This window comes from Chenopodium quinoa, unplaced genomic scaffold, assembly GCF_001683475.1.
Source record: "Chenopodium quinoa cultivar QQ74 unplaced genomic scaffold, ASM168347v1, whole genome shotgun sequence".
Classification (NCBI taxonomy): Eukaryota; Viridiplantae; Streptophyta; class Magnoliopsida; order Caryophyllales; family Amaranthaceae; genus Chenopodium; species Chenopodium quinoa.
The window spans coordinates 1,665,566-1,680,052 of record NW_018742815.1 but is presented as its reverse complement, the minus strand read 5'-3'; the positions used below and the strand labels follow the sequence as shown (position 1 = coordinate 1,680,052).

Below are 14,487 nucleotides of genomic sequence, written 5' to 3'. Positions count from 1 at the left end.
AATTAGGCAATAAAAATAAAAAGAACTTGTTTAATCATCAAATGAAGACATCAAACATTTGAGCAAAAATCAAAATCGATATGAATAACTTGTAAAATTTGCAAATTAATTAATCAAATTCAAATGAAGATTGAGAGAGAAAAATGAAAGAAGACAAACCCTAGCAATTGAGGAAAGAGGAATTCAACGATTGAGTAGCTTAAGAACTTGTAATGAATTGGTAACGTTGAATGAAGGTTGAAGCTTCAGGTATCAATGGCAAGAGGCGGTGGAGGAGAGAAGTAGGAGTGAAATGGTGGGTCAAAGTTGCAACGACTAATGGGCTACAGGCCTACAGATTGAATTTTCTTATTGAATCATATTGCATTTACTATAAAAGGTTTGAAAATTTGGCCCAAATAACTTCATGCTTAAAGAAGTCTAAAATTTCTACATTTCACAAAGAATTCCCAAGAACACGTAATGGGTTATTGGGTTGACAGCCTCTCCTATTACTACAAAAATCCTACAACTATCATAACTAACCCCATTTATCCATCATCATCGCTTGGGCGCTTATGTGACTCTTGTATTCTCAGATCAAACATCCTTGTGATAATAAGAAAGTAACAAATGAATACATAAACATATCTCAATCAAAGAGCAAAGTAACAATAATGCTAGAAGTAAGCATAACTTGTGGTGTGGTAGAGATAAGGCAAGAAAACTACAATGCAAAGCAGGGCAGCCACGAGTATGTATTCCGGAGGGTTATTGGTATAATATCTGGTATCTGAAGACTAATATAAAGGTGTTTGAATACCTCAATAAAGAATGACTTTGTCAAAGGCATACAAAATATACCTATTCAATTAGAGACCTGGGAATGATGTTTATTCAATATGGCTTTCACATACCATATTCTTCTAACTCAATGTTCTCTTTATTTCATGAGCTGCTAACACGGAGAGATTGTTATACACACCCGGATGTACGGTGCACTTAATCATCGAATGAAAAGCAAAAACTAACCTTGGGTTAGTTGGGTGCACTATTCATCCAGTGTATACAAAAAAATTTCACAAGACCTATTGTTCTTAAATAGTGTATATGCATTCCGATTTCAGAGTGGTTAAAATGCAACAATAATCAATTGAATCATGAAATTAGGCACAACAACCAAAACCCTTCAAATCAAAATCAAAGTGTGCAGAAACATAACAAATCAATTGATTCAATAATAAATTCAGTAAATCAGAAATAAAATTGATAAAATTAGAAAAGGAAAGAGAAATCTTACAAGCCGCTTCAATGGAGGAGAGAAAGCTCACCAGCCGCTTCAATGGAGGAGAGAAAACTCACCAGCCGCTTCAATGGAGGAGAGAAAACTCACAACTTCACAAGCCACTTCAATGGAGAATCCAGAGACCAGAGTACACTTCAATGGAGGCGAGAAATCTCACGAGGTGTTTAATGGAGAATCCAGAGAACGCTGCAATGGTTGGGTGAAAGCTCCCTAACCGCTTCAATGGAGGATTCAGCGTATGCTTCAACGGAGGAGAGAGAAAATTGGGAAAATAAAAGTAAATGAAGTCATTCAAGTTGTGAAGGGAAAGTAAAGGCCCAAATCCAATTTGGCCCAAATTTTATTGTTTGAAATGAAATATGGAGTAGGGAGTATTTATGATTGAAAGTAATAGTAGCCATTTGTTTTTATTAGGTCCACTATAAAATTTTTACACTTATAACTTTTTCTTATTCTTTATTTATTTTTATTCATTTATTCTGTTTCAAATATTCCACCACTTTACCAATTATTTTAATAAGTTTAATCAAAGTCTCCAAAGGTGCTCAAGAAATATTGAAGGTCATTAAACATAGAATTCTCTATGTATTACAAGAATATTCAATTATGGTTTCATCATACTCAATCCCGACTCGGCAACAACCCCTCATAATAAGGGTCCAAGTAAGTCGCTTTCTTATTATGAACCTAATAAGTTTCAATCGGGTTTAGCATGTGACATATTCAGTTATTCACTTAATGTCGATCGGGTAACATTCGACGAGCGCACATATAAAATTTGGTCCAAAGTGGAAATTGTTGGTATGACCCAAATTTGATAAGCACATTATTTTGGTGGAGTATTGTGCATATTCGAGAGGATTTCGGAATCTCTAAAATAATATCCTACTTGAATGTTCTAGAGCATTATTGACATTGGAAGCTATTAGCTAGAATATAATACATGGTTCATGAATTTTCTAAAACGTTATGGATACAAGAATGATGGAGGAATTTCTAGAATATTCTTGCCAATTCTTCCATGCTCCATCCACACCTATAAATATAGGTCATGGGCATTCAAACATTGAAAAACAACACAACACAAGAAGCCATACCAAACATAAGTCTTCCTATATACCAGTGGCGGATCTAGAAATTTCAAAATGGGGGTGCAAAATTAGGGTCTGTTCTCATACGTTTATTTTCAGTTCAGCTCAGCTCAGTTTAATTCAGTTCAGCTCAGCTCCTAATTTCCTTCTCTTATAAAATATTCATTTTAGTTCAGCTCAGCTTAGCTCAGTTCACCTGATTTCAATTTATTAGAACGGGCCCTTAGATGTTGATTGATATTGTTAATGTTTTTCATAATGTTAATGTTTTTACTTGCTAGTTCTTATGTTATCTACATACATCCTCGCTCCGTTCCTTTTGTAATAATAATATATTGATACGAATCTTTAAAAAAAAAAGCCCCAAATGACTATATTTTGATTTACGTATAAATCACAATTTATGGTTGTAAAAGATTATATGAATATTGTCAAAAGTTTACACAATAATATTTATAAAACAGAGAAATAAAATGTTGGTTTTTGTAGGAATTATGAAAAATATGTTAATTTTAATTCAATAAGAATAATTTAAATTCATTAAAAAAAATTGATACCACAAAATATTTAGAATTTATTTTTATTGCTTAGTTTTGTCGTTTACAAGATCATGTAATGAAAATGGGAGAGCAAAAACTATTAGAATATAAATTACATATTATACTTTATCCATAAATTTCATTTAAAAATATGTAAGTGCTCCCCTTGGAAGCCAAATGCATCCGCCAGTGCTATATACTACACCTCTTTGTACAATTTTTTTTTTTTTTTTTTTTTTATAAATCCACTATTTTCAATGTAATATTGTAATATAAACCCTTAAAAGAATATGTACTCTCCTATTTTCAAATAGTAGAATAAAAGAGCTCATTGTTACATAAAATGTTGTGTTCATTTATATTAATTATATTGCCAAATTATCAATTCAATCTATACTTTTCAATGAAACACATCCTCACTTCCAATGTGCACTCACCAACCCTAACAAGTTTAATAAACACAAATAAAAAATTAATAATAAAAAAGAAAAAAAAAAACAAAAAAAAGAAACGTTGGTAGACAAAATCTTGAAATTATTGAATATCATGATACATCAACCCAATATGAATCATTAGAACTCTCGGCCTTGATCATCGACTACAACATGTAAATACATGGAGATTTGCAAATTCAACAATTGACGCTGACCCGTGATGACAGAATATAATATAATATGATTAACATCGTCTAGAAATCAAGTTTTTCCTTCGAATCAATAGCGAAAAGGCCAGAAACTATGTGAACTTGATGAAACAGTACTGAAATGATAAAGAAGGGAGCTCCTTGTATGGTGAATTTTTAAATTTGTTTGAGAAAGAAGAAAGAGAAACAGAGGAAATAGAGAAAAAGAATTAATTTGTGTATTGAATGAGTATTTTGGAAAAAGAATTAATTTGTGTATTGAATGATTATTTTGTTATGTTTATTACAATGATTATATTAGTGGAATCCACATCATTTTCCACTCACAATTTACCCAATTATTCTAACTAACTCTTCACTTAACTAACTCTTCCACTAACAAAAAAAACTATTAACACAACAGAAACATGATTATTTTCTATCCATTTACATCTAGCTAACAACAAGCTGTATCACGACCCCACCGTCTCCTCGTATGATTTGACAATCTTTGACGAAAAGCTGATAATAATATGGAGTGTTGAAATTTCGAATTACCGATCATATTAAAGGAATTAAATTTTCTGAATTTTCTTGTTTTTCAAAGATCGAATTTAGCAGGGGTAGATAGGGCATCTATATTTATAGGAAGGAGTATGGTATTTGGTCGGCTTTTTTATTTTTATCTTATTCTTTGACGAGGATACTCATCATATCTTAATACGAAATACTTTTTTTGAGGGAAGTTTTTATCTAATACAAGTACTTTGTAAGTAATAGTTGTCGGCCCGCCCAATGTGATTTCGTCTCCGTGATTAGTGTATGATTAGTCGTAATTTATGTGTTAATGTAATTGGTTGCGTTTTGTTTGTCGATTTTCTTTTGCTCTGATTGGTTAGTGTATTATTATATGTGGCCAGCCTTAAATTTAATTTGGCTAATGATCACTTTAGCTATAGTAAATAATGATGCAGACGAGGCCAAAGTGGATAGCAAGATAGCTTTGTTTACTATTACATTGGATGACACACAGAAAACACATGATGTGAGTATTGCTGAGAATGTTGCTAACTGTATTGATGAGCCGGATAAACCTCAACAAAATTTACAATTGACTGCCAGTTAGGAAGATGTAATTTGGGTCAATTGTTATGATTACTGTGTAATTAGTCAATGCTATATGCGTAGATTATTTCTAATGTTTTATTGGTAACGAAAATAGGTAAAGTTGTTAGCGTTGATCAATGATGAAATTTAATGGAATAGATTGTTCTGCTAAGAAATTAATTAATGTAATATATATGTGTGTTGATTAATGTGTATTGTGTTATGTATTACTAAAGTGGTTGAAAGGATTAAGTTGTTTTTTCTTATAATTATATTAACTATATTAATTATGGAAATAATAAACTTGTTGCTATTATTGTTGTTAAATTGTTTTGAAAGAGTTATAAAAGGCTACTAGCATTTTAATAGTTATAATGATTTAATAATTGGTAATAAGGGTAAAAGAATTGTTTATTATTTTTTGAGATTTTGTTAAAGAATAATGATTTATTAAAAAAAAAAGGTTAAAGAAAAAATCTCTTTAAAAAAGGAAACATTTCTGCCTATGATAATTTAAGTTTTAATTAAGAATAAGAGTAAGACATCTTGTACGTACATTTCTTGGATACTTTATAACCTAACTTTTCGGAAAAGGAAAATGAAATAAATTGCAAATATTTGTAAAAAGGTATAGAGGCAAAGGATATTGTAGATAACCATTATCACTTTCCCTCCTTTGTTCCTTCTCTCCTTCCTTATTTAATGATACAACAAAATTTACATAGATAATCCATACCCCCCCCCCCCCTTCATAGTTCTCCTCCTCACCCTTTTCCATCTTCCTTTACATTTTCACACTTAATGATTTTACAATAATTAGAATCTTTTCCATCTTCCTTTAAATATTCACACTTATTTAGAATATTTAGAACCTAATTCTTGATTACATACTAAAGATGGTCCTTGATTTATAGAGTTTTTCATCTCTCTTTTCCAGAAGCCCATTGCAATTTTTATTTCTTCAATACACATTCTTAATTCCTCTTCATTTCTCTGTTCCATGTCTTTTAAGTCTCTTCTTTAATTAAACACTAAGAATGGTATTTTGAAGTAGTGTTTCTCATCTTTTTCTTTCTTTATTACCCTAAAACATCTCTCAGTCTCTCTCTTTCCCTTTATCTCCCCCTTAACATGGCTATTGTTGACCCTAAGTTTTGATGATTACTCAAGGAACCTAAGCAAACTCATATAAGTTAAACTTTCGTTTTTAGCTTTGATTGATGCCAGGTTATTGCCGAGCTAAACTAAAGTATTATTTAAAGGGGTATACTCAGCTCGGCAAGTCACAAATTGTCAAATCGATCTGTATGTTCTGTAATGATTACTTGTTTCACATGACCTATTTTAGCTGGTTTTGTACCCTTTCGATTCTCCTTACTGATAGACACAGTTGATGATGACTTATCTGTAAGTCTTACAACAGGAATGGATCTCTTCTCTCCTTCAATCGGAGGAATCCATAGTTTCATAGGGCATTTTGAAACGAAGAGAGAGAGAGTAAGATTATGACAAAACCGATTGCCAAGCAACATTTTACAGGAGACCAAAAGAAGGAATCTACACATACATTAAGTGAATTTGGAGGTATACTTGCTTGCATTGGTATTACAAGTATTCCAGCATCTAGAATCAATTCGAGCTCCCTTTGTACCACAGACCCAGAAAGATCCGGTTGGTATGATAGCCCAAGCTCCGAAGATTCTCCAGGTTTCAGAGAAAAAACCTGGCAATTATGTACAACAAAACCATCCAATCCACATTCTCTTCCTGAGACATCTATTCTCTTGACATTGACAGGGTAATCACCTGCATTAAAAGCAAAGACCTTCTTTAATAATGGCTTACGACAGGCAGATATAGCATCCTCATAGTTGGATATATTTAGAGGATAGTTCATAGTAAAATCCAATCTTTGCACATGTTCTGAACCCTTGAGCAAGACTAAGGAAAAGAATCCACCCGATCCATGCAGAGATAATATCTCCAGACCAGAAAGATTACTCTTTATGAACGCCGAGCTCTTCCATTCACATATATCTGAAGGATGAAAATAGATAGGACCCAATCATGCTGTGCCATTTGGATGTAGAAAGGCCTCTGTAACTATACCGTCTGCTACTGAAAACCCACACATACTCATCCTGGTGGAATCATTACAGGTAGAGCTACTTGCAGAAGGTGTCTGTTGATGACCATAACAGGTTTGCAATTATCAACAGTTTCTATTGAGTTTAGTATAAGCTGCACTACAACAGGTTGCTGGCTGGGATTTCTGACCGTAATTGACTTATCATAATATTTCCCAACTGGGAGCAACGGGAGAAAGAGCTCCTGGTTGTCAAGAAAATAGCGCCCACTCATTGAGCTCTGAGTTCTCCACTCTTCATGAAAAAATTCATCTTTCACTACACCATCCAATGCCTTCATGTAGCAAAAAAGATAGTATTATATATTTATTGACAGGAAAGTTTTATTACTCAAACATGGAAAAGCAAACTTATAAGAGCATATAGATAAGAAGGGGTACACAGAAAACATAGGAGCATAGAAAGCGACACCTAAAAAGTTGAAACAACTTCACCGTCATGTTTTTTTACATTTGGGGCAACATGGTTTCCAAAAATAATATTTTGTAAAGCATAACCATGAATTAATTCTGTAATTTGCTTGGTAGGTCCTGCATAATCATCTGCTAGATGAGCAAGATGATCCTTTAGCCCTTCAAGCTACTGAAAAACCTTTTTATGATGCATTGGGTCACAAAATACCCCCTTCCCCTAATCAACACCCTCTCATTGATCATGATGTTGATAGCCTGGATGACCGGCCTTGGAGCTCATCTACTGATACTATTTTAAGAAAATCTAAGTGGTTGCCATCCAATGCCTTCATGTAGCAAAAAAGATAGTATTATATATTTATTGACAGGAAAGTTTTATTACTCAAACATGGAAAAGCAAACTTATAAGAGCATATAGATAAGAAGGGGTACACAGAAAACATAGGAGCATAGAAAGCGACACCTAAAAAGTTGAAACAACTTCACCGTCATGTTTTTTTACATTTGGGGCAACATGGTTTCCAAAAATAATATTTTGTAAAGCATAACCATGAATTAATTCTGTAATTTGCTTGGTAGGTCCTGCATAATCATCTGCTAGATGAGCAAGATGATCCTTTAGCCCTTCAAGCTACTGAAAAACCTTTTTATGATGCATTGGGTCACAAAATACCCCCTTCCCCTAATCAACACCCTCTCATTGATCATGATGTTGATAGCCTGGATGACCGGCCTTGGAGCTCATCTACTGATACTATTTTAAGAAAATCTAAGTGGTTGCCATCCAATGCCTTCATGTAGCAAAAAAGATAGTATTATATATTTATTGACAGGAAAGTTTTATTACTCAAACATGGAAAAGCAAACTTATAAGAGCATATAGATAAGAAGGGGTACACAGAAAACATAGGAGCATAGAAAGCGACACCTAAAAAGTTGAAACAACTTCACCGTCATGTTTTTTTACATTTGGGGCAACATGGTTTCCAAAAATAATATTTTGTAAAGCATAACCATGAATTAATTCTGTAATTTGCTTGGTAGGTCCTGCATAATCATCTGCTAGATGAGCAAGATGATCCTTTAGCCCTTCAAGCTACTGAAAAACCTTTTTATGATGCATTGGGTCACAAAATACCCCCTTCCCCTAATCAACACCCTCTCATTGATCATGATGTTGATAGCCTGGATGACCGGCCTTGGAGCTCATCTACTGATACTATTTTAAGAAAATCTAAGTGGTTGGTTAGTGATTGTGGATCATATCTATCTTGCTTTAGATTGCTGCTATGTATTATGTGTGTGTACGATTGTTTTAACAAGACTCAGTGACTATTTTAATATGTTATTATGCTGTTTGATTCCAATTATGCATTCTGAACTTTGATACATGTGATTATTCCCTTTCAATGAGTTGGTTTATGAGCTTTATTCTATAAGTTACTCTTCAAGTGACTTCTTAAGCAAGGCACCTGGTAATTAAGGACCAAAAGATTCCTTATCAGCAAAAAATATATCAATCAAAATGGGCAACATAAATTAATAACTCAAAGCACAAAATCAGATGCCATTAGATAAAGCCAAACTTGGAGTTCCTTCCCCTTCTTGTTAAATATCTTCACACAGTTGAAACCCATAATTTGATTTCTCAATTTATGAAGAATATGCTCTTGTCAAAGTATACTATATAAGCTCACAGCACACATCTTCATGACATAGTTCCCAGGAATTAATTCATTTTGATTTTGCTATTGACTGGATGTGGTGCAAAGACTGCAAACAAAAGCCTTTGATGGTAACTTGCATACAAATTCATGCTAGAATGAATTGATTAAACTATACAAAACTCTTCATAATTTGGCAGCGTAATCATTAATTTAACGTAACAAAATATTAATACTATTCTTTGTCAAATAGCTTATCAAATTTGCATATTTAATTTTATGTGTTGTGGTTGCTTCTAAAATTCAGAGGAGTTTAGATTATATATATATTGTTAATGGATCCATGAAATTCAACATAAAATTCTTGCATGCCATCATCCATCTATCATCTCCACTTTATAGTCAATCATCATCGTAGTCCATAAAAATTTAACAATATTAAACACACCCAAGTTTTAATCCAAATTCATGATGAAAATATTACACAAAATCAATCAAAAATAAATTAATTCTGGGTATTTACAGTTTCATCAGGGCCCTCTCACGGCGCTAGCTAGGAGCATAATTTTTACTTATATATATAGTAAACAATCAGGCATCAAATTGAATGCATCTATACTTACTACACTTCTTTACTTTCCCTTATAGGATTCTTCACAATCAATCAAACAATAAACCCAATCAAAAATAAATATAAATATCAGTATCAATATCAAAAGGTTAAGATCAAACATTAGATATGAAACAAATAAACAATCCAAACATGTCAACGCTATAAGTATCATACCCCCTCTCCCTAAATACAAAGAATAAGTCAAGTCTAGTTGTCCACAGCATGTCAGCACTTTTGTCCATGCCTCCACAGCATGGTCCTAATTTAAGGTAATAACACTAATATCAAAGCCTTAAGAATCCTTAACCTCTAACTGCAGAGATGCTGCTTTCATTAATCCTTAGACTAATACCTTAAAAATCTAAAGTAAAACAAAACATAAGCAATTTACCTGACATGCCGATCATCACTGTAAGAATATTTTACAGCAACAGATTAAGCATTCAGCTCATCCCTAATCTGTTTAAACAATGAATATTAACAATGTCAGAAAACAGATAATTACAGCAAGGGCAGCTAACTATGCAAAATAAACAAACCCCGAGCTATGAGAGCCCAGTAGAAATCGAAAACATGGTAATAAAAAGCAAAGCATAACAAACTACACAAAACTAATACTGTTGACCTCTCTTAACTTGTATAAAATATAGAGGTTATCCAAACTATGGCAAATTGGCAATCAATGATAGTCAAAACACTAAATTTCACAGAAAATCACTAATAATTCAAATTTCAGAGAGATGTCATCAATAAATGGTGTTAACTAGGGTAACAAAGTATCCCAAATAGCTCTGAAAATAGTGAAAAATCAATAAAAGCCTCCCAAATGAATAGTTTGAGCATAAACTCGAATCAATTTTCCAAAATCAAAAGGGTAACAAAATTAAAAGAGAACCCACCCCAAATTAATCATCAGTTTCAATTATAACCAAATAGAATTGAAATTAAAAAATCTAGCAGTTACCCAAACAATTCAATCAACCCCACATCAAACAATCCCTTAAATCCCCAATCAAAACAATCAATTAGATTGCAAAAAATACAGAAAATCTCACCCATATCCATGCTCATAATAAGGTAAATTAAAGAGAAGGGTTTCAACACCATCGAAAACCCAAGCATCCTTTCCATCGCCGGAAACATTAGCGCGGATTCCAACTCATCTCCGGCGAAAACTTCCGAATCCAACAAGTAACGGTCACTGGTTAATCAAATCATCGGGTTGAATGGCTCCCAATTTCCGGCATCGCCTGTTTAGAAGGAAAACTGACATCTTTCGCAGAACAGTTGGTCACATACAAATTGTGAGTTTCGAGCCTCAAAAGATCTCATTAACAAAGCTGCAACCTAATTCAATTAATTAGATATTTTAGATTGACAATGGAAAAGAGATTCGGATGAACAAATGAAAATCCGATAATTCAATTAATTTGATATTTTAGATTGAGAAAAACTTACTCCGTACAAAAGAATTGAAGCCATACAAGTTGGTACTTGGAGGAGCAAATTAGTGGAAGGCATGATTGATTTATTGCTTGCTTTGCTCTGATTCGATTGAAGAAAGTCTAGAGCAGTTGAAGAAGAACTCTTCAATTGAGGAGAGAGAAAGTGAATGAAGAGAGAGCAAACACATGGACACCAAGTAACGAAGGAAACTAAAAAGACAATCCTACCCCTGGAATTTTGGTGCTTCAGCAAGGGAGACAAAGGGCAGGGGTGGTATTTTCCTGTTCCTAACGAACAGTAAATTTGGAGTATTTTTGGTGCTACAGTAGATGAACTCCGGACTTATATAAGAGTTACAGATATAAACAATTCTTTTAATCAGTAACGAATCGATTCAATTAAATCCTAAATTTCATGATTACGTACAAATCAATCTGCCCATTATATATTATAACTAATAACTAGTGCTACCTCCAATTAGCTTGTTACAAATCAATTTAATTCTATTTTAAGTAACTAGTACTACCATACTTACTATAATAATAGTAATAGTAAACTAAAACCCTAGAATAGAAGTGAGAAAAGAGTATAGAGTAGGTTTTCACAAAAAAAAAAAAAAAAAAAAAAAGTATAGAGTAGGTGGACACGTTTATTAATATCCTTCAATTCTTCATTCATATAGCTCTTTTAGTCATTAGCCAAATAACTAAACCCCTATTCTATATTAACCGTACCATACCATACCCCACCCTCTTTTCTTCTAATTTTTTAACACCCCAAACAGAGTACTATATACAAGTATACGATTTTTTGCTTAATTTATGTCACCCCAACTATGTCCTTCCGGATTAGGTTGTTTATTTCGATGGGGTGATCGTCGAAATAAACCACCCTCTCCTCAAGGACGACTCCTAGGTTAGCCAATCTATCAGTTGCATTATTACCTTCCCTAAAGCAATGATTAAAAGAAATTACAAAAAAAACTTGACTATTTTACGACAATTATTCAAAATGTGGACGCATTCAATTCGCCTCCTTGCTGATAAGCAGCATTCTGATGGCTTTGATACATGCTTGGTTGTACATTTGTTTTGCTAGCTTCATGATGCCCTTGTCAATAGCCATTCTGTAAACTTAATTCTAGAGCTAGCAACTCAGTTTTATATGCATTACACCTTCCAAAATGTGCAGTGAACGCCATGATAAAAATCCCAGCAGCATCCCTTAGAATACCACCACCACCTGTCATGCCTGGTGAGCGCTTGGCAGCACCATCTGTGTTGAGGGCTATCCAGAGATACGGAGGTGCAGTCCATCTGATGAAAATTTCGTGCTTCTGCTTCCTGCCATGTATTCCCGGATTGAGCAATTGAAGCTCAGAATTATGAGCTTTCCACATCTCCTCAACTCTATCCCTTATGAAGTGTCCTATATCCAAGGGTATGTCCTCTCCTCTGCCAAATACTAGACTATTTCTCCACCTCCAAATCCACCATAGAGTTGTTGCAAAACAAGTAGGACATTTCTAGTATATTAGACCATCTGCGCCGAGATTTCTGATCAGCCATTGAGTAACATTTCCATTGAAAAAGGAAGGATACCAAGCTGTCCCACCAATACTCTGCCAAATGTTTAATAATTTTGTGATATCGTCATAGTAAATTTCAGCTGCCCGATTGTTGATTGAAGCTCGAAGATGTCACTGAAGCTAGAACTGGTTCGCTTAATCAAAAAAGGTATGTAAATAGAATATACAATGTAAGCGTATTTGAATTATCTGGGTGTTTTGCGATATTGATGTTCATGTATTACCCAGTTACAGAATTGTAGGGTAGTGGTAATTGGTATTGTTGGGGTGTTGAATCTGCTCATTTATATGTTTTTCATATTTTCAGATTGATGGACTTCGACTCTTAAATCTGAAAATCCGTTAATTGTGTTTCCTAGTTGTTTCTTCCTGAGTGCTGAATTTAAATACAAAATGTCGACATAACATGTTTTTTTTCCTTTAGTGTACAATTAAACAAAAAATTACGGTCTTCCTTTTTATTGTTGCATTATCTGTACAATTGCATTTTCTTTACATTACAAAGTTATGGTGTTCCTTTTTAGTGTTGCATGTTTTATTTTATGTGCAATTGCATTTACTTTACAATAGTACACAAAGTTTGGTGTCCTGTTTTATAGTTGCATTGTCTGTACAATATTACAAAGTTATGGTGTCCTATTTTATAGTTGCATTTTTTGTTCAATATTACAAAGTTATGGTGTCCTATATAAGTGTTGCATTATATGTAGAATTACATTTTCTTTACATAAAAACAAAGTTAAGGTGTCCTATTTTTTTGTGTCCTAACTTGTGATGGTGAACCTTGATTATTAATGAGACCTCCTATAATGTTCAGATAATGGAGGAACTAGATAAGGGAAGTGTAGTGGATGTCTGTGGTATAGGTGTGGAAGTAATGCCACCTAAAGAAGGAGATGATGGTTGTTTGGAAGTTGGGAACTCTCTTGACATGCAATGTATGGACCTAATTGCACATGCATCTAAACCAACAACAATTGAAGATGGACCTGATGGTTGTGTTCCTGGTGGTAAAAATTGTTATAGGACCCCTACCCGTACAATTCAGACTGTGCACACCGTTGTATCTAGTAACAAAATTAGTGTTGTTAGTGTAGTCGAGGAACCTAAGGAGGACATGATTTTTAAAACTTGGCAGGATGTTGAAGCCTATTATAAGGAATATGCTGAACAGATGGGCTTTGGTGTCAGCAGGGTTCAAGGTTCTTTCTCTAAGAAGGATAGGGAGAGGAGGGGGACTACATGGAGGTGTGAATGTTGGGGGAGACCGGACATGAGAGCAGCGAGAGCGGCGAAGAAGAGGGCTAAATCAATGGAAGTTGCTGGCTGCAGTAATTTAGTTGGAGGGGTTATTGCGGAGAATGAGTTGAATCGTTGCAAAAGAAAGTCCAAAAAATGTGAGTGTGGTGCTAAGATTTATGCTAGTGTTAACGAAGATGGTGACTGGAAGTTGAGATCTGTTATTTTGGAGCACAACCATGATTTAATCCCCAAACGGAGCGAAGTTGGTGAAAAAGTATAGAATGAAGCAGCTGACATCCACTGTTAGGAAGAGGTTGATCAATTATTATGATGAGGGGGTACCCGTGTCTCGTTTCCATGGCTGCACAACCCTTGAAATGGGAGGGGTTGAGAACATGTCTATGACGGTGAAGGATTTCCAACATGAGGTTTACAAGGAGCGTCACCTTAAGATGGAAGGTGGGGATGCGACTGCTATGATGTCATACTTTGAGTATATGATGGCCGATAGTCAGAATTTTTTTCATGCTAATCGCTTAGATGATGAAGGTCGGTTAAAAGATGTGTTGTGGGTTGATGCTCGTAGTCGAGCTGCTTATGAGTATTTCGGGGATGTAGTGTGTTCTGATGCTACATACTTGACTAATGAGTATGAATTGCCGTTTGTGAATTTTATTGGGGTCAATCACCATGGACAGTCTATTCTGTTGGGGTGTGCATTGGTGTCGCA

General features: G+C 34.2%; 1 long non-coding RNA gene across 3 annotated transcripts; it reads right to left on the bottom strand.

The window, feature by feature from the left end:
• Window positions 1-6,119: 6,119 nt before the first annotated feature.
• On the bottom strand, window positions 6,120-11,875 carry LOC110725670. Of its 3 annotated transcripts, none has more exons than XR_002512206.1 (4): window positions 10,940-11,875; window positions 10,537-10,828; window positions 9,873-9,940; window positions 6,120-7,065 (listed from the first exon to the last, which is right to left on the bottom strand). It is a non-coding gene; the product is annotated as an uncharacterized LOC110725670 (long non-coding RNA). The 3 variants fall into 3 exon arrangements; XR_002512205.1 differs by having other exon boundaries at window positions 6,120-7,995; window positions 10,537-10,821; window positions 10,940-11,873; XR_002512204.1 differs by having other exon boundaries at window positions 10,537-10,821; window positions 10,940-11,871.
• Between the last annotated feature and the right edge of the window lie 2,612 nt (window positions 11,876-14,487).